The sequence below is a fragment of the Cyclopterus lumpus genome, chromosome 14 (assembly GCF_009769545.1).
Source record: "Cyclopterus lumpus isolate fCycLum1 chromosome 14, fCycLum1.pri, whole genome shotgun sequence".
NCBI lineage: Eukaryota > Metazoa > Chordata > Actinopteri > Perciformes > Cyclopteridae > Cyclopterus > Cyclopterus lumpus.
In genome coordinates this window covers 17,725,895-17,748,805 of record NC_046979.1, presented here as the reverse complement: position 1 = coordinate 17,748,805, position 22,911 = coordinate 17,725,895, and positions in this window count along the sequence as shown.

Here is a 22,911-nt window from a genome sequence, read left to right as displayed (position 1 = left end):
AGGGATCCTCCTCTGTTGCTCTTCCCTTTTTTCCCTGTGAAAGGTTATTTTTGGGGAGTTTTTCCTGATCCGATGTGAGGTCAAAGGTCAGGGATGTCGTATGTGTACAGATTGTAAAGCCCTCTGAGGCAAATTTGTAATGTGTGATATTGGGCTATACAAAATAAACTGAATTGAATTGAATTGAAATTGAATCATGTTGCCTTGGCAGCAGCTGGAAAACCATTACACCAAAGTGTGAGTGGAAATTTACAGACGGAGACGCAAATGGCATAACATTTAGTTGAGGAGCGCGTTGCAACTTGTTAGAGGCACTCGAAAACACAAAGTTTAAGACTTGGGACGTGAGCCTCAGGACTTGATCCCAGCTGACGAGGGCAGAGCGACACATATAGAGACACACAGCCATTCCCATTCACACCTATACGGGCAATTTAGAGCCTCCAATTGACCTGAGCTGCATGTCTTTGGGCTGTGGGAGGAAGCCGAAGGAACCGGAATGATGTTTAAACTCCACACAGAAGAACCACCGGGGATTGAGGATCGAACCCCCGGCCCCTCTTGCTGCGACAGTGCCATCCACCATGCCGCCGTGCAGCCACCTGAGACGTTCTTGTGACTTGTAACACACCAACTTGGTCCCACGTCTGCTTGTGTGTGTGTACGCACGTGATGACGCTTAGCGGCGTGGACGTGTCTCAGGAGCGCCCACTTTCAGCTCACTTCCGATAAGCACCTGTGACAAAAACAAACACGCCTACTTACTCTTCGCTTCCCCAAAATCATCTGTCACGACACGTGTTGTGAATTCTTTGCAGCTCACTACGGGCACACAGTAATAATTACAAGAGCCACTGATCTTTGCTCACAGTTGAGCCTGTTTTGCATCAAATCCGATCACACGCCTGGCTCGATGGAGGCACGGGGAGCGGTTTGCGTACCGGCACACAAACGGTGTACCGGAAGAGGGCCTTTAGCTGTGAAAGCGTTGGTGTGATTAGGTGTGGACCTAATCACACCAACGCTTTCATGGGAGCCTCTCAGGCCGACGAGTATTGGTTCTTGATGCACAAATGTAAGCAGCTGGTCCGGGCTCAGCCACGCCGGTGGGATTCACGCGGCTCGGTTCCTCCCTCTGCGACACGCGGTCCACACCCCTCTGGGGACCGGAGCAGATGTCCAACCAATTTGAGGAGCAAAAAAATAAAACCCTCTGTCCCCGATTGGACAGACTCGTAACCTGCCCAACGCAGATCAGAGTGGAGCTCTAATTACCATTACAAATACATAAATAAAATGCATTGGTGTGACAAAAAGGTAGAGAGACTTGAGACCAGACGGAGCGGAAATATGTGGGGAACTGAAAATGCAACTGCACAGACTCCCCTGGGGATGTTATTCATTCAAGGATTGATTTCTAGCTCCAGACAGACAGATAGATGGCGAAATAGATAGACAGATTGATTGATAGATAAACAGATAGGCAGATAATAATCTGTATCCTGTTTTGAACAAGTTCACTATGCAGTTAAAACGCAGGGAACAGCTGAGGGAGAGACACACACACACACACACACACACGAGAACACACACACACGCACACACACGCACGAGCACACACACACACACACACAGAGAAGGAGAGAGAGCGAGTGAGAGACATGGGAAATATGCACAGCGTCTCACTATTATTCAAAGGACACATAGAGGAAAGGCTTTCACAAATGCGTTCCAGCCGCCTCCTCCTCCCTCTCCTTTAATCCTCCCCATCCTTTTTTTTTTTTTCCGCCTCAGTCATTCTCTCCTCTGCTCATCTTCTCGAGCCTCAGCCGGCAGATTGGAGAGTTTTTTTTTAATTTTTTATTTTCCATCTCTCTCCTTCAGAGAATAAAACACGTTTCATTCAGTGCATGTAGCGGACATATAGCTGAGAGCCGCCACAGCTTTTGGTTGTTTTTTTTTTGTCAGCAAATGGTGCGCGGATGAGCGAGCACGTACCGGCCCGCTGACTAATTGCCATCATAATAAGGCGCACAAGTTCGCCAGCGACTCGGGCACGTTTTTTTTTTTTTTTTTTTTTTTTTATTAATATTTTTTTTTTCTTTCTCCGTATTACCATGTAGCCAGTGCCGCAGCGGGGAGATAATCGGGTTGGAGGGAGCAGTTACAGAGCGAGAGAGAGAGAGAAAGAGAGAGGAGAGAAAGAGAAAGAGAAAGAGAGAGAGAGAGAGAGAGAGAGAGGAGCTCGCAGCACATGATCGCGCAGGCTATCCAGTCACTGATCAACTGGAGCATTCATAATTGCGCCGGCGACAACATATGGGAATACAACGAGGCGAGATCGTGGTCACACCTGCTTCTGGAGGACACCGGAGGACCCGCGCGGCCGAATAAAAGAAACAACAATAAAAAGAGGGTCGGCCAAACGCGAGGGACTTTGCATCAAACCACCGGAGAGGAAGCGTGGCGCCCGAAGCGCCATCCGGTAGGTGAGCTTTGATTGATGTGCACGGACCTGACAATATGCTGCTCATCATGGGATCTGGCCGTGGGGGGTAAAATCACTCCGTTGGTGATTCGGTGCGCGTGATGGTCCCAACAGGTATTTGACACATATTAGTCTCACGTCTGAGGCTCGCTTCAAGAAATAATCAGGTCCGCCTTGTGCAACGATACAATCGCCTCTTTGCAAATGCCAAAGCACTTGATTGAGGATCCGCGTGTGTGTGAGCAGCAGATGTCACATAATGTGAGCAGTGGATTCTGGTTCGAAGGCCCAGTCGGGATATACATCCAAACAAAGGAGAGAAGAGACAATATACAAGCTACAGGGAGTAGGCAGTGATGGGAATGTCAGGAAAGAAAAGAAAGAAAGAAAAAAAAAAAACACAACATATTGAAGCAACAAGATGTTACACTTGTAATTTGAACGTATTGATTACCGTATTTGAGCCCAATTAGGTGGGAAAAAATCCAAAAAAATGCATTAAAGAGTCAGTCTGAAATTACTCAAATATATACATATACATATAAGAATGTTCTGAATGAAGACTGTAAAGTTAGTGAGTTCTGAATAACCTGAACGCACGCACGCACGCACGCACGCACGCACGCACGCGCGCACGCACGCACGCACGCACGCACGCGCACCCCACCCCCACTACCGGGCTCCCATTGACTTATCTGACTTGTGGACAGAATGACTGCATATATTACTCCTGCAGCAGTGCCTCCCACCATGAATGCCCATTAAATTGTCATTAAGTTGGTAAAACAGTTGGATGTAATAGCGGCACAAGCTGAAGTCAACACAACGTGCAGTAAATCTAATGATGTGAATTAGAAACGTGACTTTTATTTTTACAAATGTGATATCAGTACAAAAATCAAGCGACAATTTCTCTTTCAAAGCCTCTGAGGAAAACAGATTTCGAGCATTAATGTTTGATCGTGACAGCATTTGGGGAGCAGATGTCGACTCAACCGCATTTCCAATGCAACACCTTAATTAATGGCGTGGGCTGAATATCCGGATGAAGGTAGATTTGGTGCGGCCAAAAGCCCACAGAGGGGCACTTCACAGAGGCGAAAGAAAACGGGTTGATGAGGACTCGTATGAATAAGGAGCAGCAGAGGCTTGAGACATGCCTGCTGCAATAACTTGGTACAACCTGTGCACACGGTACTCGGGCGATAGACAAACAGATGGCATCACCAGAGGAATTAATCTTGTGGAAGTTGGAAGAGATATTCTTGGATGGACTACCCTCTGACTCGCTGGCACCGAGGCCTCCGTCTGACACTAATGACGGCAGCCGTGGTGAATGGCCTCGCTGATTACGTCGCTCACTTTTATGACTTACCCATACCTTTAAAGAGGAAAAAGAAGTCCTTGTAGTTGCACTGCAGCTGTGATGTCCGATTATATTTCTTCTGATAACGATACCGGTGTCTTAAACGCCTCCGATACGGTTTCTAAATGCTGGATCAGGTATTGGCGAGTACGCGAGTCTATATGGCGATACGTTATGGCGTTATCATATCATTTATTGGCTCATTTGCATTTCACGGGAACAACACGTGTCGCTCGCTAGCCGACACATACGTACATCGCGCCGGATCTGTACTGTGCACGTGCAGCCGTGCAACAGAGATGAGAAAGAAACGAGACAGCTCTCTCTTTAGCTACGTCCATCACCAAAAAAAATGGAACCCCTGCTTCCGAAATTGTTGATGGAAGTAGCAAACGAGTGAGCCATCCTGCTTCTCTCTCATCTCTGCTGGCAATATCTACCGCTGGAAAGTCCCACCAGCAAAACAGCAACTAGTCTTCAACGCATTGATATCGTCACTCGGTATCGTGTCTCGGTGTCTCGGTATCGTCACTCGGTATCGTGTCTCGGTATCGTCACTCGGTATCGTCACTCGGTATCGTCACTCGGTATCGTCACTCGGTATCGTCACTCGGTATCGTGTCTCGGTATCGTCACTCGGTATCGTCACTCGGTATCGTGTCTCGGTATCGTGTCTCGGTATCGTCACTCGGTATCGTCACTCGGTATCGTCACTCGGTATCGTCACTCGGTATCGTCACTCGGTATCGTGTCTCGGTGTCGTCACTCGGTATCGTGTCTCGGTGTCTCGGTATCGTCACTCGGTATCGTCACTCGGTATCGTCACTCGGTATCGTGTCTCGGTATCGTCACTCGGTATCGTCACTCGGTATCGTCACTCGGTATCGTCACTCGGTATCATGTCTCGGTATCGTCACTTGGTATCATGTCTCGGTATCGTCACTCGGTATCGTCACTCGGTATCGTCACTCGGTATCGTCACTCGGTATCATGTCTCGGTATCGTCACTCGGTATCGTCTGATACGCGAGTTCAGGTATCGAAATCAGGAAGGAAAACATGGTATCGCAACGCCTCTGATGCTTTGTCATAAATCAATGAATATGTAAGAAAAGGACATTTTGCTGTGAGATGACCTGGCACAATGCAGCCTCTGAAATGACTAGTGTGGCCTTCCAGTCATTTGTTTGCAGCTGCAGCGCCCACGATATAGTTCAAGGTACGTGTAGTGCGAGGATCCGTCAGCGTGTTATTTGTCGAGCTACTTCTTATTGACAGAGTCTGTGCAGCGGATCTGGGATGGGTCTATGTCGCTGTGGGTTCAGCCCTTTCCCCAGTGTTGCCCTGCATGCTAGTCTCTGTGGCTTCTCTGCTGAGCCGCCTCGTTGTTTACTTCATTGCATTACAGCAAAACATTTCAAATCAGTATATTGTGTCGGCTGATCAATGTTGTTGGTAAGCAGCTATGTAATAAGCAGGATAATGTAGAGGGAACCATTCATTATGGCGCTCGGTCTCGGGGCTTACTTTCGATAATGACCACCTCGCCTTGCTTGGCAATCTGTGGCGGATCGGAGCTGCCAGTGATACGCCCGTCTCCAATCATCACTGCATCTTTCAATTGGCTGCCAATGCAAGGTGACGTTACTGACAGGCATTTGACTTATTCACGTTATTGACGTTATCACTTTGTCCCGACCTCTGGCAAGACTCAACATGGCTTTTTCCTCGGGGGAAATAATTTGAAACGAGCCGTATGAATTTATTAGCATAGAGAAATATACAGATTAAAAGTTCCCTCGGATCACAGATAGATGATGCAGTCTCAGCCCAGCCGAGCGGGCTGCCCTCGGCCACTGTGCTTTTTGCTCATACTTTAAATATGCAATATTCCTCTCAATAAAACATAACAGCATAGCTATTATATAGCCATTCATGACAGCTCAGTCATTATGGGAATGACAGCCTTCCCGCTGTCCATTGTTGCCATTACCGCTGAGAAATTGATGGTTTGCAGTGTTTGTGGTGGTCAGTAGGTGGAAACCTGTCAGAGCAGACTGGAGGTGGACTGACAAGCAGGATTTAAGCAGCTCACAGAAGAAAGTTCAGATTGATTTAGACAAAAAATACCTATACTTACTAACTATTCACCCATATTGTTAATTGCAAGGTGAGTCAATCCTAGAAGAAAAAAAATCTGGTGTTGGTAAAACCGATTAAGGAGATGCATGAGTACTAAACAGTCCCACTCAGAAATAATATGAAAAATGTATGAGCATGTGATCAAATGATGGGTATAAAAATTACTAGTAGAGCCCACCCACATTTATCTGGTGGAACACATTAGAAGTGCTCTTACACATGCATAGCAGGGGAAATGGGATGGATCTAAAATTGTGTGTAAGAAATAAATGATCCTTTATGCCATGAAAGAAAGTGGTAGTTTCTCAGTCTCTTTCAGAGATCTAATTTCTGCCAAATGTCTGTGGGCATACACCTTCTATTTATTTTCGATGGAATTTGTCATATTTTAACTGCATTTTGCATCCAACTGTTTTTGTTGTTTTAATGAAAGCTGTTCTCGAGCCACTTACCATTTGCAGCAGCAGGAACAGAAACACAGTCCCTCTCCTCTCTTCTCTTCTCCAGTGCGAGTGCAGGGAAAGGGAAGGGAAGGAAAGAGAAGGGAAGGGAAGGGAAGGAAAGAGAAGGGAAGAGAAGAGAAGGGAAGGGAAGGGAAGGAAAGAGAAGGGGAGGGAAGGGAAGGCTTGACTGTTGTGGAACCAGTGGGGTGTTGTTGGTACCCTTGCCACAGGCCTGCGCTGAGCTGGACAGACTCTTTCTTCAGCCAAGACCACAAAATAATTAGTGGTACATTTGCAGGGTAAACAGCACGTTGAACCACTGCTGACAAAACTGAGGTTCATTGGAGCAGCGTTAGTCAGCTGGCTGGGAGACAAGAAAGGGGCAGTTTGTGTCTCTCTACCAGCTAATGAAGCATCTCCATGGCCCGGTCTTAGCTCACCCTCCACTCCACAACATCCATCTTTCTCGTTTTCACGCTGCACATTCTTCCATTCCATTAATGTCATTTACATGTAAATGAAGGTATTACATCATCTCCCTTTGTGTGACTTTTTGAGCAGCCATTAGTGTATTTTATTGGTGAAGAGTTGGCAACACTGTCTTTTGTGGATTTATCCGGACATTTATTATAAACTTCCTGCCATCCTGTGCAGCAGACGCCGGAGTTTTATGATTGCTATTTATTTGGCGGAGCGGGGACGGCGGTATCAGCATCAAACCGAAATCCTTCCAAGGCAAATAAAATAGAAACGGACATGAAAACATTTCCAATTGTTCCATAATTGCTGTTGATTGTTGTAATGCTGATTAAAAATCCGTATGAAATATGATATACTAATGAATCAATATCAACCGCCAGCAAGATCATGATACTTTCAACAGTATGTGGTCTTTGCTGACTTTTTATGTGAGGTAATTAAGGTATTAAGGTTAAGGAATAACTACAAAAACCAAACTGTCCTCCATACTGGCTTTATTTTTGCAGCTTAGCATGTGATTGAACAAAATGAGTCTTTTCAGGTGCTGCGATGCATGAAATGGACATTCAAACATGTCATTTTACTAGTCGCTGTTTCCAAGACTCAAAATGCAATGAAGTCAAGCACTGAAAGCATGCAAATAGACCATAATGACCACCAGTGTAGCACCTATTACATGATGCATGGTGCTCATTAGAGCTGATGCCCATTTCAGTCACAGTCACTCGGTCTGTTTTGACATGAAGAGAGACATTTTGTATCTTTGCTTAGCAATTAATCGACACGTCTCCGACACGCACAACTAAGAGAAAAGCAGACTCCGTCTTTATTTGAATCGGAAGTTCGTAAACGAGAAATCAGTTCATTAAGTTGTCATTGTGAAGAGCCGTAAATACCCAAGCTTGTCAAGCTGTTAAACCCCCCAAAATCATCTGTGTGTCATACCTCTGGATATGAACAACACCCTCCTCTATCCCCGCTTGGCACCTGGTTTGGTATGTTGTTTTTTTCCAGTTTGAACTGGTCAGGTTGTTTGTGATCTCTACAAACAGATTGCATTCTGGGTTCTGAGATTGGGTGGTTTGAAGCCAGATGGGTCGGCTGTTTCCTTCAGCTTCTTGTAGATATTGATAGTGACGTTGGAGCGGCCCGGCTAACATTCGGCTCCCGTGGTGTTTTAGCTCGACTAAACGTGTGTGACGGCCGGGTCCTCGTTCAGTGCATCAGGGGTACTCATACACCAGGCGTTACGTTGCTAGGGGTTACGGGAAAGATTGCGGAGTGTCTGAATTTAGAAATTTTTTAGCATCAGAGAAGAACAGAGTGTTGAAACATCTAAAGGTAACGGATAGAGACAATTAATGCATAAACCGGTTGATATAGATAATTGAAGATAATTTTGAAATCATTTTAGTGAATCCCTCCTTTGTGTAATTAATAGAGAACACATTTGGAACATGAAAGACGGCGAAGGGGAACTTGAGTTCATCTGGTCGGATGATAACCACCAGTGTCGCTCTCACAGCCAGTCCCACGGCACACAGACACTATATGGATCCCACCTATCACATCACCGGCTTTTGGTAAATATACAAGGTCTGTGAGGTTCAAGCTCCCATTCTAATATTGAATCTAAGCCAGTGCAGGTGCAAAGACGAGAGATTGACATGATATCACTAAAAAGAGCTGACAGGAAATGCTCTGCCCCCCCGCCCCCGCCCCCCTGCTATGCTTCAGTCTTGCTGTGTGTGCAGTGCATATCTTCCCCTGATTACATCAGCTGTGGTGCTGATATAACCCTTTACCGTGGTTCCAGGCTAAAGAAACACGGCTTCCCGCATTCATTTTTGTCTTTTTGAGCATTTTTGAATGTCTGCCATTTTTTACAGAAGAAAATAAAACAAAACTATAGAAGAAACTCTTGATGTGTCTTTTCAAAGCGGATGGTTCAACGCTGCGAGTGACCGAGTAGCGATACTTCGGCCGTGCATGCAGAGTGACCAGTTCATCCCCAGATGAAAGCCCTGCGCCGATGAAAGCCGCGAGAGGGTGCAGGGTCGTCGTTATTGCATTGATGCTCTCTGTGTATGTGGCTTTACTTTTAAAAGTGCTATCCTGGAGTGCCTGAGTTGAATGTGGAATAACATGAGTTGCGGGAACAGACATCAATAGCTTGAAGCTGCTTGTGAGAGCGTACTGAGCTGGAATGAAATCACAATTATTCTGTCTCAAAAGAGCCTGTGTTGGCAATATTACTTCCTGCTTCATACATCACACTGCCACCCTGAGAGACTGCTAAAGCAAACTTCGTCCTCTCTCCATTTTCATTTGTGCTTAATTTTAGGAACAGGCTCTGGGTACATTGATGCAGGAGATATAGCGGTAAATCAAACCTTCTGCCTCTCCCGTTGGAAATATGTTCTTCTGGCATGTGAACTTAATTTCCTCCATCTTACGCATTCTTGGAGCTTCTTTAATCTAAAAAAACACACTAGATGAACCGACAGCGATATTTCTTTAAACAGTATGATCATAACCGTTTCAATACAACACGGAACACAACTACTGCATGTAGTTTGCATGGTTTATCTGAATATAACAGCAACATCTCTTTGACAATGCAGTCTCTTGACAAAACAATGTTTTACTTAAAGGTGCAATGTGTGTCTCGTGCTCCAAAGAAATAGGAGGTAGCATTTCACCTTTACCCCTGGGGCCAATCTAAATTTACATTGATCGTGTTATTAAAAAAAGACAACTCCTAAATAAAAGCATTGCAAGAATGTGATCAAAATGACATCTTGTAATCTTCCCGTGTGGCGTTGGCCTGTATCTACGTTAGCCGTCTCTGTCTTTACTGCGCCGCTCATCGGAGTTTTATGTTCCGTGTTCGCCTTGTTGGTTTGTTTATTGGATTAAATCCAAAGTGGCAGAAACGAGAAAATGGCCGACATCGTTTGGTCCTCTCCACCCCCGGAAGACTGGACTTCACGGAGTGGCTTTACGAGACAGCACGGGCCGAGGCTAGCTGGTTAGCATGCTCGTTGCATTTACATAACGCCAGCGCGGTAACCTCCTCACACTCTGTTCTTAATATTAGTTCATAGGAGATACTGCCGCTGTTTGAGGCCTACGGTAAGGTGAACATGCCGACAATCATGACTTGTGTTTGTTTGCATGAACCATTGGGAGAACCCCAGAGGCCATTGTGAAGACATTGAGAAAGCTGAGACATTTGAAATCTGAAAAGCCAACCAGCAGCAGCTATTGGTGGTTTCGCTTCTCGGCTGAGGCTCTAAATGAGACGTGGAGGAGGCTTTCTGAGGCCCAGTAGTATTGACATTTGCAGACACTAAAGCGTTTAAATCCAGCACAAGTCACAGAATGTGTCTCCCAGTGATTTAGTGATCTGTTAAACCCCCTTGTACACTGTAAATCACAGAAATCAGTGTCTTATGAAAAGCCTAAGCGTACATGCTCAGCCCCGTTTGTTCGTAATAGAGCTGTATCTGACATGTATTGACCAAATACACACATGCACTTTCAAAACTGGTCAGAATCACTGTATCGCTGCAGAGTACCGCTCAGTTGTAAGCCTTTTATATGGGCCACGCATATTAAATATTAATGTTTCCCATGAGGTGGAATACGAGCAAGTTGTGTCTGCATGTGTCATGCCTGGTTGTGTAACATGATAAAGCTTCGAGAAATCTATTAATCTGTAAATCTGCTGCAGCAGAGAAAAGAATATCAAGTGACTTCATGTCAAATCCAATGTATGTGCTGATCCAGAGGATTTTCCACCCACACATGCTGCTGACACTTTTTCAGAGTAACTAAGCTGAAATTCTCTCTTTGCGCCGCTGTGACTGTTGCTTGATTGATGGCCCCAAAGTCAGAGAGAAGCCTTGACATCAGATTTTGCAAAGCGTGCTGGTTGGTTGTTCAGTGCAGCGGTAAAAGTCTTCATGCGTCACGCAGGAAAAAGAAGCCTTTCTTAAATGCACTGCTCATTTCTCCGACCTTTTTTCCTGGCATCTGTACAGTCGTGTGCTTTGCGTATGGATCCTAATGAGGACGGCGCACCTCTCACAACGTGATTGACTCCACTTACGTGTGCAGCCTGTGCTCTTCGCCGAAGTGCCACGCCAAATGGGGCATCAATCACATCACTCTTCTCGCTCATATTGATGGATTTCTATCCCCATGCAGAGTATGCATGAAATACCACATTGTTGTGTGTGTGGTTGGTGTCGTGTTAAACCCAAGGGTGCACTCATGTGGACTAATGCATTAAGAATCACCACGTTGCGGTAATTTTGCCATTAACATGAAAAATGCTCGGTCATATTTCCTTTCTCTCTCCCCTCCAGCATTCTTTCCTCCTTCCTCTCTATGATGTCGATCTCTCGTCTTTTGAGGGCTGCCATGTTTTTTGTTATCATTAGAAAGACAAAATGAGAAACAAGAGAGGGAGAAAGCCTCGGGGCTGGTGTCCTCACATCATCACCACTCCCTTTATTCCCCCCCCCCCCCCCCCCCCCCCCCCCCCCCACCTGCCTCGTTCTCTATCCTCCATCTTCCTGCCGTCCTGAGTGACAGCTGGCAGCCAGTAGGGTACAGTGGGCATGCCAAGCCAAGGGCAGATATTTGCCAACTGACTTGAGAAAATGCACATTTGAACGTGCCTCACTCACACGTGCTGTAGCTCTGGATCTCCTATTGTTGCTCTTTTCGGGATGGCTCGAATGCACCGGGCACACACTGCACTCCCTGCACCTCACGGGGCTTTGTGGCCGTCAAAACCTGCAACAGTACGTTGACAAAAGGCCTGTAAATGAATCCGGAGGGACGGACTGGAGGCAACCATGGAAAGCAGCGGCGCATGGAGAGGAATTGATTATAATAAAAACCCCAACGTTATTATACGGGCTGATTTTAAATTTAGATCGAGTTTTTTATTAAGATGAAGACTGATCGACCTCCTGAAATGCATTCCCTATATGTTAAGATGCTGTGATGAGGATGTTTGTGTTATTTGCCTCTGGAAGGCTAGTGCGGTTAGTTTCTTTTTTCTTTTTACTGGAGCAATAATTAAGGTCCGCTTTGTTGCTCGTGTGGTTTTCTTCCTCCCTTTTTCTTTCCTCGAACAAAAAAAGAAAGAAAGGCTGGTGCTTTGCTTTTAAATGTAGGAGCTTCACAGCACACAGCAAAAACAAGACACCTCCTGTAATGACTCTGCAATATGCAAACAGCACCTATTTATTATACAAACAGGGTGTGCCATCCCGCTCGGCCTGTGTATATATTTCACTTATATTTCTTTTTTTATATATATATTAACAAAGAAATACGTACCAATATGTAAATAAACCGCAGATCCTGAGCTGAGTCTTGCATATGCGACATTCTGAATAATAGGTGGTGTTGAAAACAGGAGGAGCCGGCATTGCAAAGGAGCAGCAATTATTCGTTCACAATTCCCTCAATGTTCATGTTTTTCGAGAATTCCCCAATGGCATTTTTTTTTCATTCATTCCCTCTAAATTGGAAGTGACATCTGGGTCAGGTTCTCTGGTTGATGTAGACTGAACAGCAGCTCTGGAAATCCAAGATCTGATTAGTGTTTTGTGGAGGCTGGATTGCCACATTTGACAACAATTTGTGGAGGTGCAGAGGTCAACGGTTGCAAAGAGGAAATTGCAGGACACAAGATTACATTGAGCAAACATAGAGAGTAAAAGAAAACAAGATGTGTGCCGCATAACGGTACGATCATGCGTCACACACACACACACACACACACACACACACACACACACACACACACACACACACATGCACACACCCCAGTATCTATGTGTAATCTGGGATTATTGTAAAAGGAGGGCATGTCCAGCATTTCAAGCAATGCAGAAATGCACAAAATAGAAAAAAGAAACACGAGAAGATACAAAACACAAGGCTCAGTGTACCTTAAGGGATAAAGCAAGACAGGCGGTAATGAAAGATCAGGGATACTGGGATTTGTTGTTTTGCTTTGATGGAGGAAACAGACAGAGGGAGTCTGAGACAGAGACAGAAACACCGGCAACAATAATCTCCTGGAAACGGTTCACAGACATTTTCTATCCAACCTGATATATGTGTGAATGTTGTAGCGCCAGTTAAAGGTGTCAACATCCAGCATCCTGACACTGATTACGACCATAACTACAACGCTGAGGCGTTTGTTTAATAACCAGCAACAAACAAACATCACGTGTCTCGGATGAATATTGTTTTTTGACAGAATTCCTGGATTTCTCTCATCATTACAATTTCTCTCAGTGGATGCCGTTGAGTTTTTGAAAAGTGCAATTTTCATGATTTACTGATATTTTATGGACCAATCCATTATTTTTTTCCTACAAAAACACATCATTAGTAAAGAAAATAATTCCTAATTGCAGCCATAATAATTTTCTGTTGCATTTCCATGAAACACGTTGGGTGCATTCACAGTAATGCAGATCTGTCATATATTTTTTTCCTCATCCATTCTTATTTCTGATCTTTTGCATCAGCCAGCTGACATCCGGAGAAGCCAGAGTGAGGGCTGTTGTGATGCGTTGCTCTGGTTGCTGAGACTGCGTCGCCATTTAAGTCACACTTGGGTTTCAGTGGTCATTGGGATTCCTTTTTTACGAGCCCACTGATCAATCACTCCCGTAATTCAATCCCCCGCTCCATCATGTTTAAATGAATAATTCACAAACCATGACAGAAAGCTCAGTGAAGTGGCTCACGAGCCGGGCACTAAACATGCCCTACACTGCAATAAAGGTGGATAAGACCCCAACGTGTAAAAGGAACATTTGTGTAAATCTGTTTTTGGTTCATATTTGAGATTTATTTTCGTTCCGTGCACTTGTCCCTGGTTTGAAGTGGGTGGGACTCAAAAGGACGATGTCACATCAGAATTTCGCAAAAAATTGAGAATCTGGTTCAAATGTTTGGTTAGTTCTTTGGTTACCCTCAATGAAATATGACACCCACAAACACAACCATGTGGTCCCGAAGCAGCAGATAAATTACTAAAAAAGTTATACTCTTAATAAAAAATAAAACTAGACTAGAGAACAAGCAAAGTAAGAACGGGAGAGTAACAGAAAGGAGAACTTTGTTTTAATTAATAAAACGTAACTATTAACTATATAATAATGCACCGTAACTTATTAATGGGCATGCTGCTTGACTTATTAACTTGCAACATACCGTATGATACACACATAATCATCATGTATCATTATATATTGCAACATGGCACACTACACTGTCTTTAGCACCCTAAATACATTCACATAGACCCCCTTTGAGTGCTCGCGTGCGCGTGCAGCCCGCGACGTGAATAACTCGCCCGCAGTAAACTTCGCGAGACCGGAAGACAAGAAGCGATCAGAGCCTGTTGCGCCGCCCACACCGGGTCAGAGTACAGTGACGCAGCAGGCGCTCGCGGTGTGCGGAAGTCCCTGTCAGAGGTGCAGTAATAAGCAGCCGCCCACACACACGGGGCCCAGATGGACAGGTTCGCCGGTTCTGACTTCCTCCCCCTCCCCCTCCCCCTCCTCCTCCTCCTCTCGCGGCCTGTGCCTTGTGAAGTGAAGTGCGATGATCAATGGCGCTGAAGCATTCCTCAGAAGGTTTAAAATGGAGTTGTGTGGCCCTCGCTCTGCCTCCTGAATCTTTTAACTTTCCCTCTGTGCACAAAGACAAATGGCCGCCCCCTTGTATGGAACAGCCGTGAGCAGTTTGATTGTTAATACTCTAGGTGTTTAATATTTCAGCGGAGAGTTGTTAAATATATAAACACATTACAGGTCTTTTTTTTTATAATTGATGAGCTTTTTAGAAAATTACATCATATCCTTTCTAGTACAAGTGAATCTGGTTTCTCTGCTTTTTAACTAAAACAACGGCAGCGTTTGACCCCTCTGGGAGTGCTTGGTCTGTATTTTTAGTGTCACAGTTTTCAGTGTCAAAGTCCCAATCAGTCATGTGGACATGGATCTCTTCCAGCTCTCTCTCTGGGAATAAAGGAATGAATGGCGAATAATAATAAAACTAAAATGCCAGGAAAACATAAAATGTCTTGACTTTGAGGTTATTGGCTCTGTGACTGGAGAGAATGGTTTATGGCAGGGTGCTTTCCCGAGGTCTAAAAGGAGACAAAGGAAGCTAATCTCACTGAGAACGGTACAATATGCTATATAGTTATTGAAGTATTACGCTGTGGTCAATTAGGTAGAGGCACTGCAGAGAGCCTGCACAGTGTGTGTGTGTGTGTGTGTGTGTTTGTACAGTACGCGTGTGCTTGAGTGGGGGGTGTTTATCAGGGGGCTGCGTGGATAATGCTGCCATGAGGAAGTGAAGCCTTTCAGAGGTTGATTTCAGTGGAAGAGGAAGGACATAGTGAAGGGAAAATGAAACCAAAATACAGAATGGAAGAGTAGTGACAAAATGCAATATATAGTATAATATGAAAATAATAGTTTTTTTTTTAAATTTCAGTACTTAAAATACAAGTGACATAATGTCACTAACATTTTTACGATGTTCACCATCTTACTTTAACTGTGTCATGCTAATATGGTGTTATTAGCACAAAAAGACTGAGGCCAAAAACCAAACCAGAGTATTGGACACATCTTTTGATCTGAGGATGGCTCTATTAGGGAGGGGGAGGTTAACAAAAGTGGTTACAGTTTATCCTGAGGAGGAGATGAAAGTCTGAACCACATTTCATGCAATAATAGCATAGCATTTAGCAATATTTAGAATATTTCACTCAAGAGTTGGTGTAGATGAAAACGAAGATACAAGGAGAGTGACTATTGGACAGCAACGTGACTCCAATGAAAGCTAATGTTGCTCCGTAACTGCTGGATGTGTCAATAAGCAACTTAAAAGGTGATACTATCTCAGAGTTGTGTTCACAGCTCGTTTCCGCTGCTTCCGAGACTCCAGACTCCAGACTTCAATGTCAATCGACAGTCGTTCACATTTTCGACACTGATCGTTCATGTGACGTGTGTTCGCTGTATTGCAGTAAATACAAGACAAACTCATGTCTCGGGTGTCCGGAGGAGAAATATCCCACCAGGTAACACTATCAGAGTTCAGAGAGCAGCACTGTCACATTCGCAGAACATCACAATGCTGAAGCCATAATTGAACGTTTATTTAGTTCTGCAAAACGCTGTCGATGTCCGGACACGAGTCAAGGTTGAGTTGCTCTGTAGGAGTCAAGGGCATGCAGTTTGAAAGATGGCAACTGTATTTTCCTCAGCGGGAGCGCAAATGTCATCAGTCCTAAAAAATATGGCTGAGCAGCAGTGCTGAGGTCAAAGGTCACGAGAGACAGCACGAGAGACATACACGTAGCTTTTTTCAGGTCACGAGAGACATACACGTAGCTTCTTTCCCCCCCAGAAAATCTAATGATGGTCATCAGGAGGTCAAGAGGTGTAATGATGGAGATAAAAACTATACAGACCTCTTCACGAGCTCACTCTGTATCGTGCACATCCTACCTACCTCAAGTGGAACAAACAATGATACAAACGGCTGAAACATCGACAATAAATAGGTTTTAGATTATTTTCAAAATGCCAAGTTTGAAAAGAAAAATGATATTATTGCTGGCTGTATAGGCACATACAGCTGCTGACATGGGACCCCAGATTGATCTGAGGATACTCTACATCGCCTCATACTCTGAAGCCTCAAGAAAATGATGGAAAGCGTTCCTCAAGTTCTTTTCCTCGTGTTCCTGCCACTCTCCATTCGTCAAGTCCTGCTCCATCATTTCATGCCTGACTCCTCATGTACAGTATGGCGGCCCTCGGGAGATGTCAACATGCAAACCCATTAAATTATTAGACCTCGTTTGTTATGAACTGTGCAGCATACGTGATTGGCTGCAGCCTCTTAATATTCATGCAGCGTGACTGTTCCCAACTGATGCTCACAGGACAAAGTGGGCTAAGATTAATGCAGTCACATACACATGCAGAACAAGACGAGCAAGGACACATTGTTGACGTGTAGCTTCTTAGTGATTACTGCCATTGTGGGTCTGGGTGTAGATGCACACACTGCACAGCAAGGGGGCCTTTGGGACGGTCAAAGGATAAAGTGCGAGGTTCTGTGCTGCAGCCTGCTCACATTGACGTGGCCGGTCGGATCAGCTGGGGCTATTTCTGTCTTTTTTTATTTATTTTTTTGGTCCGAGCTGGCTGCAGGCAGGAGAGGTTTGGAACACTGTCCGCTCGAGTGGTCGGGTGAGGGCGACCCATCACGCAAACGGGAAGCCTTTTTAGAGGAAACATTTAAGGAGGCGAAAGCGCTCACCGGGCTGCAACCCCCATGAGCTGCAGGACGTAGGGGTCAAAGCAGAAAAATTGAGAGATCTTTTTTGTTCTTCTCTTTTATTCGTGGATAACATGCTCTGTTGCTCTCTCGCGTGGGGCTGTGCATTTGTCATTAATAAACAGGCCATCCAGACATGAGTCATCTGTGGGGTTGCTCTTTGTTTTTCTGCATGCCCTCTGTCCCTCTCTATTCTTATCCTGCCTAATTTCCTCTCCCTCACGTTTTATTTCCCTCCAATATGTTGACCTTGTCCCTTATTCTAACTTGTTTGGTTGTGAGATGGTGTGTGTGTGTGTGTGTGTGTGTGTGGGAAGGGACAAAGAGGATCTAGAGGTGAGAGAGAGAGAAAGAGAGAGAGAAAGAGAGAGAGAGAGCAATGAGGTGTCCAGCACTTAAATTGCCTGTTTATTTCCAGTCATTGCATCAATTACACTGATACAGCTCACAAACGAGCACTCAGAGAGAGAGAGAGTGTGTGTGTGTGTGTGTGTGTGTGTGTGTGTGTGTGTGTGCGTGTGTGTGCGTGTGGGTGCGCGTGCGATGGGGGTGGAACAAAGAAACAATTAAGAATGATAGGTATGGAAATGTTTGTGCTGTCGTATGCAGTTTCTAGCTTCATGCGAGCCACACACACAAAAACACAACCAGGGCTGCATTCTGCTTTTCTGTTACCAGGGAGAGAAGCGGAGGAAACTCGCTCTGTATTTTGATTGTGATCCGCTTTACAATCAGGGAATGCATGCTTAAAGAGCCCACGTCTGAGTGCGTGGAGGAGGCTGCACGGGAGTGTCCCTAAGTGTGTGCTCCATGGGGTTGGCCAGTGGCGGCCCTGACATCAGGAGTGTGAGCGCCGGCTCTCCGGGGAAGAGGGGCGTGTCTGTGACAGGCTGCAGTGATTAGTGGAGCTCAGCGGGCAGAATTTATCAGACTCAGCCGAGGCCATGAACCATTTCGGTCTGCAACTCTGCAATTTGTCTCCCACTTTGCGTCATATAAGAGCCTCAATGCGGCTCGCGTGTGCACGTTTACAACATGCACGATCGTCCCGCCTTGTGCATTTCCCAGTGTCATCCTATGGGGAGGGGGTATTTGAATTCATGAATGGGGAGATGCACATCACCGGTTTGCATGACAAGGTGTTTTATAGCATCACGCTGTCGATGCGTTGTGATTTATTCTGTGGATTTACTTTAAATGTATGCTGAGGGGAAAAAAAGGCTTCTGATCTGTGTCTCCAGAGAAGCCTTCATAAAGAAGTGATGAAACTAATCGTCGATGAATTTATTAATCAATTTGTTGGGCTGCAACGAAGGATTATTTATCCTTTAATAAGAGGGACAGTCAGGTCAACTGAAGGGCACAAAGTAGGCACCATTAGGCAAATGGTCAAAAGAAATGTATTGTCTTCCATTTTCTTTTTTAATTGTCCAACCCATAATCCAAAACCCAAATATATTCAGTTTACATATACATAAACATATACAATAATCTAACAGCAATAATACAATTCTGAAGATAGTTGCTCTGTAGATTAAATAATCAATCTGACAATTGTTGCAGATCAGTTAACCGACGGAAGATTCATCTGAAACAATTGTGATTGCCAATTAATCATTGAAAGTCATTTACAAAAATCGAAAGTTCCACTGGCTCTAAATATTATACCTTATATACAAACATATACTGTTAGTCGGATCAATATTATTGATTTGAAGTTGTGTTTCAGGCCAACTGGCAAATGTTAGTCCAATATTCTCCCCCTTTTCGCTCTGGATTTGGTCTCTACCGACTCCCGAGGGAAATATCTGTCTCTTTAGCTGATAGATACTGCACTGTGTTCCAAAGCGAGTCTGCGGTTTGGTGCCGGGCAGGTAGAGTACGTACGGTGGGTTTATCGGAGCACTTTCTCTGAAAGCCTGCTGCTGAAACACGACACTACGAGAGCGGTGAGAGTGAACGGCGATGACGTGGGCCAATGAGCTGAAAGCCTCTTTAAAGTTCTGCAACGCCGAGAGGAGCCGCCCGGCAACGATCACCCGAATCTCACCGGAAGTTGTACAAAAAGCACGACACTTCTGCGCGGCGTTATTACGCATTTCAGCTTTTGCGCCGGGGCGTGTCATTGAACGCCGCACCGTCACTGTGACGTGGTCGCGGTTACTGTTCGTCAACACAACTGTGTTGACTGCTGTCGTTAGGTTTAGTCAACAAAAACATCACGGTTGGGCTCAAAACAGGTGCTTTAAGTAAGAAAAACACGTACGGAAACAACGTAAAAGGAAAAACACGTCATTCAAAAATAAAGAAAACGAGACCTTGTGTCACCGGCCTCCTGTTTGCAAAGCCTCCATAAGAAGTCTCTTTCACATTCTACACTGGGTCGCTTGAGTCGAGAGCGCCGTTTTCTGTAGCCATAAACACTGTCACATTGCTCTCACATTGTCATTCTTAACATAAAATATTGTCTCCAGACGCTTTAATGCATCACGTCGGGCTCCCAATCCGGTGACTGCCAATTTTTCACAATTCTTTTTGAAAAAACAACCGATTCATTTATTCATCAAAACAACAACCGAGAGACGAATTGCAAAAAGAAAAAAAATATTGCTTTCACCACTGTTATGAAGCCATTATGTTCCCCGCGTAAGAAATGTCAAAGTAAATCCATATATTAGAGGAAACTACTTTTAATCAGCCGCTGAGCAGCCAATCATACTGGCCTGGCTCATTACTGTCAAAAGCAGAGAGCATGAAAAACATGGATGACAGATTTAGTGGCCTGCCTCTATCCCTCTGGGGTGCATAGTTTTTATGGTAAGGGAAACAATTCATCACAGGGCAATTCATCAGTGGATAACTTTTAATTAATGTTCAAACGTGTGGACCTTTTTATAACGGCAGCCTCAGCTCGCTCCACCTCACTGGTGTCCGCCCAGCCTCTTCTTCTTTTCCCTCTTTGTCCCCAAAGTGCAGTCGGTCTATTGACTCATCCGCTTTCACTCCAACATCATCTCTCTATCGTCACAGCCCCTCTTTTCCTCTCCACTCTATATTCCCTCCATGTTTACATTAGTCCTTGCAGCTCAGCCCCTGCCAATATTTCTGTTGTGGCGAATGCTGCCCCCTATTTCCAGCATTGTATCATCTTAATATCTTTCCCACCCAGCTCATTTATTTTCCTTTGTTTGTTTTCTTCTTCTTCTCCTTCTCCTATCCCCCTGTCTGCCCTCTCCTCTGCCCCGAGTGAGCAACATCAAGGCTGAGAATGAAAAGAAATGGACGATCAGAGCGCGGTGGAAGAGGAGGGTATTGGAAAGGCTCAAAATGGAGCCGGCGCGAGCAAATTGGACATAAGCACAGCATAGATGGTGAAGAGTCCACATAATAGGGAGGGGGAAAAGGAGAGTCCGACGGATTAATGCCGAATGGAATTAAAGAAGACGAGAGGGAGAACGGGATGAGTAAATTGAGCATTACGTACTGCATTACAGTGTCTCTTAATTAACCGTGTAAAAGCTTTCTTATTAGGACCGATGCACTCCCCGGTTAACGAGGGGGGAGAGAATGCTCTTTCGGTTGTCTTTGAGATGGGCCTCGAGAGGGACAGGTGAAACAGCACAGCGCCGAATGGGAAAGAGAGAGTCCATGATAACCAAAGGTCCGAGCTAAATGCACATTTGAAATCATCTCGCTCAGTAGGCTGCGTCTCAATTATCCGTCATCTTTGTCGTGCCGGTCTCCGCTGCCCACCGCCACCTCCCCTGTCAGTGAATAGACAGTATGTGCTGCTGCATTGAAAGTCTGATCACATCGCAGGGGATCTGTGTGTCAGAGTAGTGTGTGTGTGTGTCTGTGTGTGTGTGTGCCAAATCATTTCAGTTTCAGGTTCTGCACCTTAGCTGTCTATCACGCTTAAATCCCAGCGAGGTATAAACAATTTCAAACACACACACATTTTGATTCTTTATTTATACCCACAGAGAAACAGTAACCCAAAAGGTTCACTATAGCAACCGAAATGTGTAAGGGAGCCCGATCCTCACCATGGACCCCTGATATGGAGGCAAAAATGGTCACTATACATGAATATAGTCATGTGCAGATCATGACTTTAATGAATAGTTTGCATTTGGGGAAATATGCTGGTATGCTTGCATCCTGGGAGTAAGCTGAGAAGAGATTGATACAAATTCGATGTTGTGTTTGAAAAAGCAACGAGCAGGTTGAATCTAGGCTTTACGTCGCAGGGAAATCCTAATTTGTGAAGTATGACTTTTACAAGATGTAAAGGGCCGACATTTAGAGGAATAAAAAAGCCAGATGGCGACACGTGAAGCCTGCTACACAGCAGTATGTGCCGTATAGTGTATAGTAGTACATTCTGTATAGTAGTACATTCTGCAGGTTGCACATATGCCGGTACAATAAGTCTGGACATGTTTTGTCGAGCTGCAAGAAATAGATCCAAAGCCTACTCCTTAAAATCGTAAATTATCCTTTTACATTTCTGTTAATGCACAGGTTGAACAAACAAGAACCATCATGTAGTGTTGCTACATGTGTATTTAACTATATTTAAGCGCTAAACTAGACACATTCTACCTCCATCTCTGTACATAATTGATATTATCTCACTTCTTGTAAAGAAATAAACATATTTCCCAAAATGTTGGACTATTACATTGTATTTTTCTCTCAACTAACCAGTCAAATATAGCGTTAAAGCTCAAAAGGGAGGATAAGCTGTCATGTAAATACTCATAATTGTACACAGATGGCGTTGAATTGCACTCAAGAAATTAGCTCCTGATTCCTCTTTTGAAAAATATGAATCCAAAGCTTCAAAGTTTGCGATGGTTAATGTAGTGAAAGCATCTCAAATCAGACCTGCGTGCACTATACCACCACTTTTTGCCACAGCTATAGGAAACAAGGCCACGTCCTTTATGAAGTGCAGTCTGACAACTGTTATTTGCAGGTTGCTCAGCCGGATCGGCGCTGCAGCGGACCAGATGGCAGACAAAGAGCGTTTGTACGAACAACTGCTCCTGAGTCAGCAGATTCTACACGCAGCATATCTGCAACAGCAGTTGGTCGTCTAAGACCAAACTAAACGCGGCAATCTGGGAAGGAGCCACTGTGCGGGTGTCACTGTGATTGACGGCTCTTGTTATGGCCTCTTCAAGGTCAAGCGGGAGGTGTTTGGCAGGAATCCAATTGGAGATTTCAGCTAGAAATTGGAGATATGCAACCCCGACCTCTGTGTCGGGGCTGGGAATCAAAAGGTCAGTCAAGTGTCACGGCAATGACGGGGAGGAATTATGGGACGTGGTGACAGTGCCGAGGGGTTTAGAGTAGAAAGAAGACCGTTTGGCCCCGGTGGACCTCCTTGGAGAGCAAGATGCGGAGCCTCTTTGTGATACCGACTGCTGTCTCCTCCCACAACAGGCCTCTGTGTTCCTTTAGCGGCAATGAAGGCGCCGCTCGTACTGCCGTGCGACAGCCATTCTGATAATAAAACTGTTGCTGTCCTCAGATGCGTTTGTTTCTAGCTGTCACAGGTGTACAACGTTGCTCTCT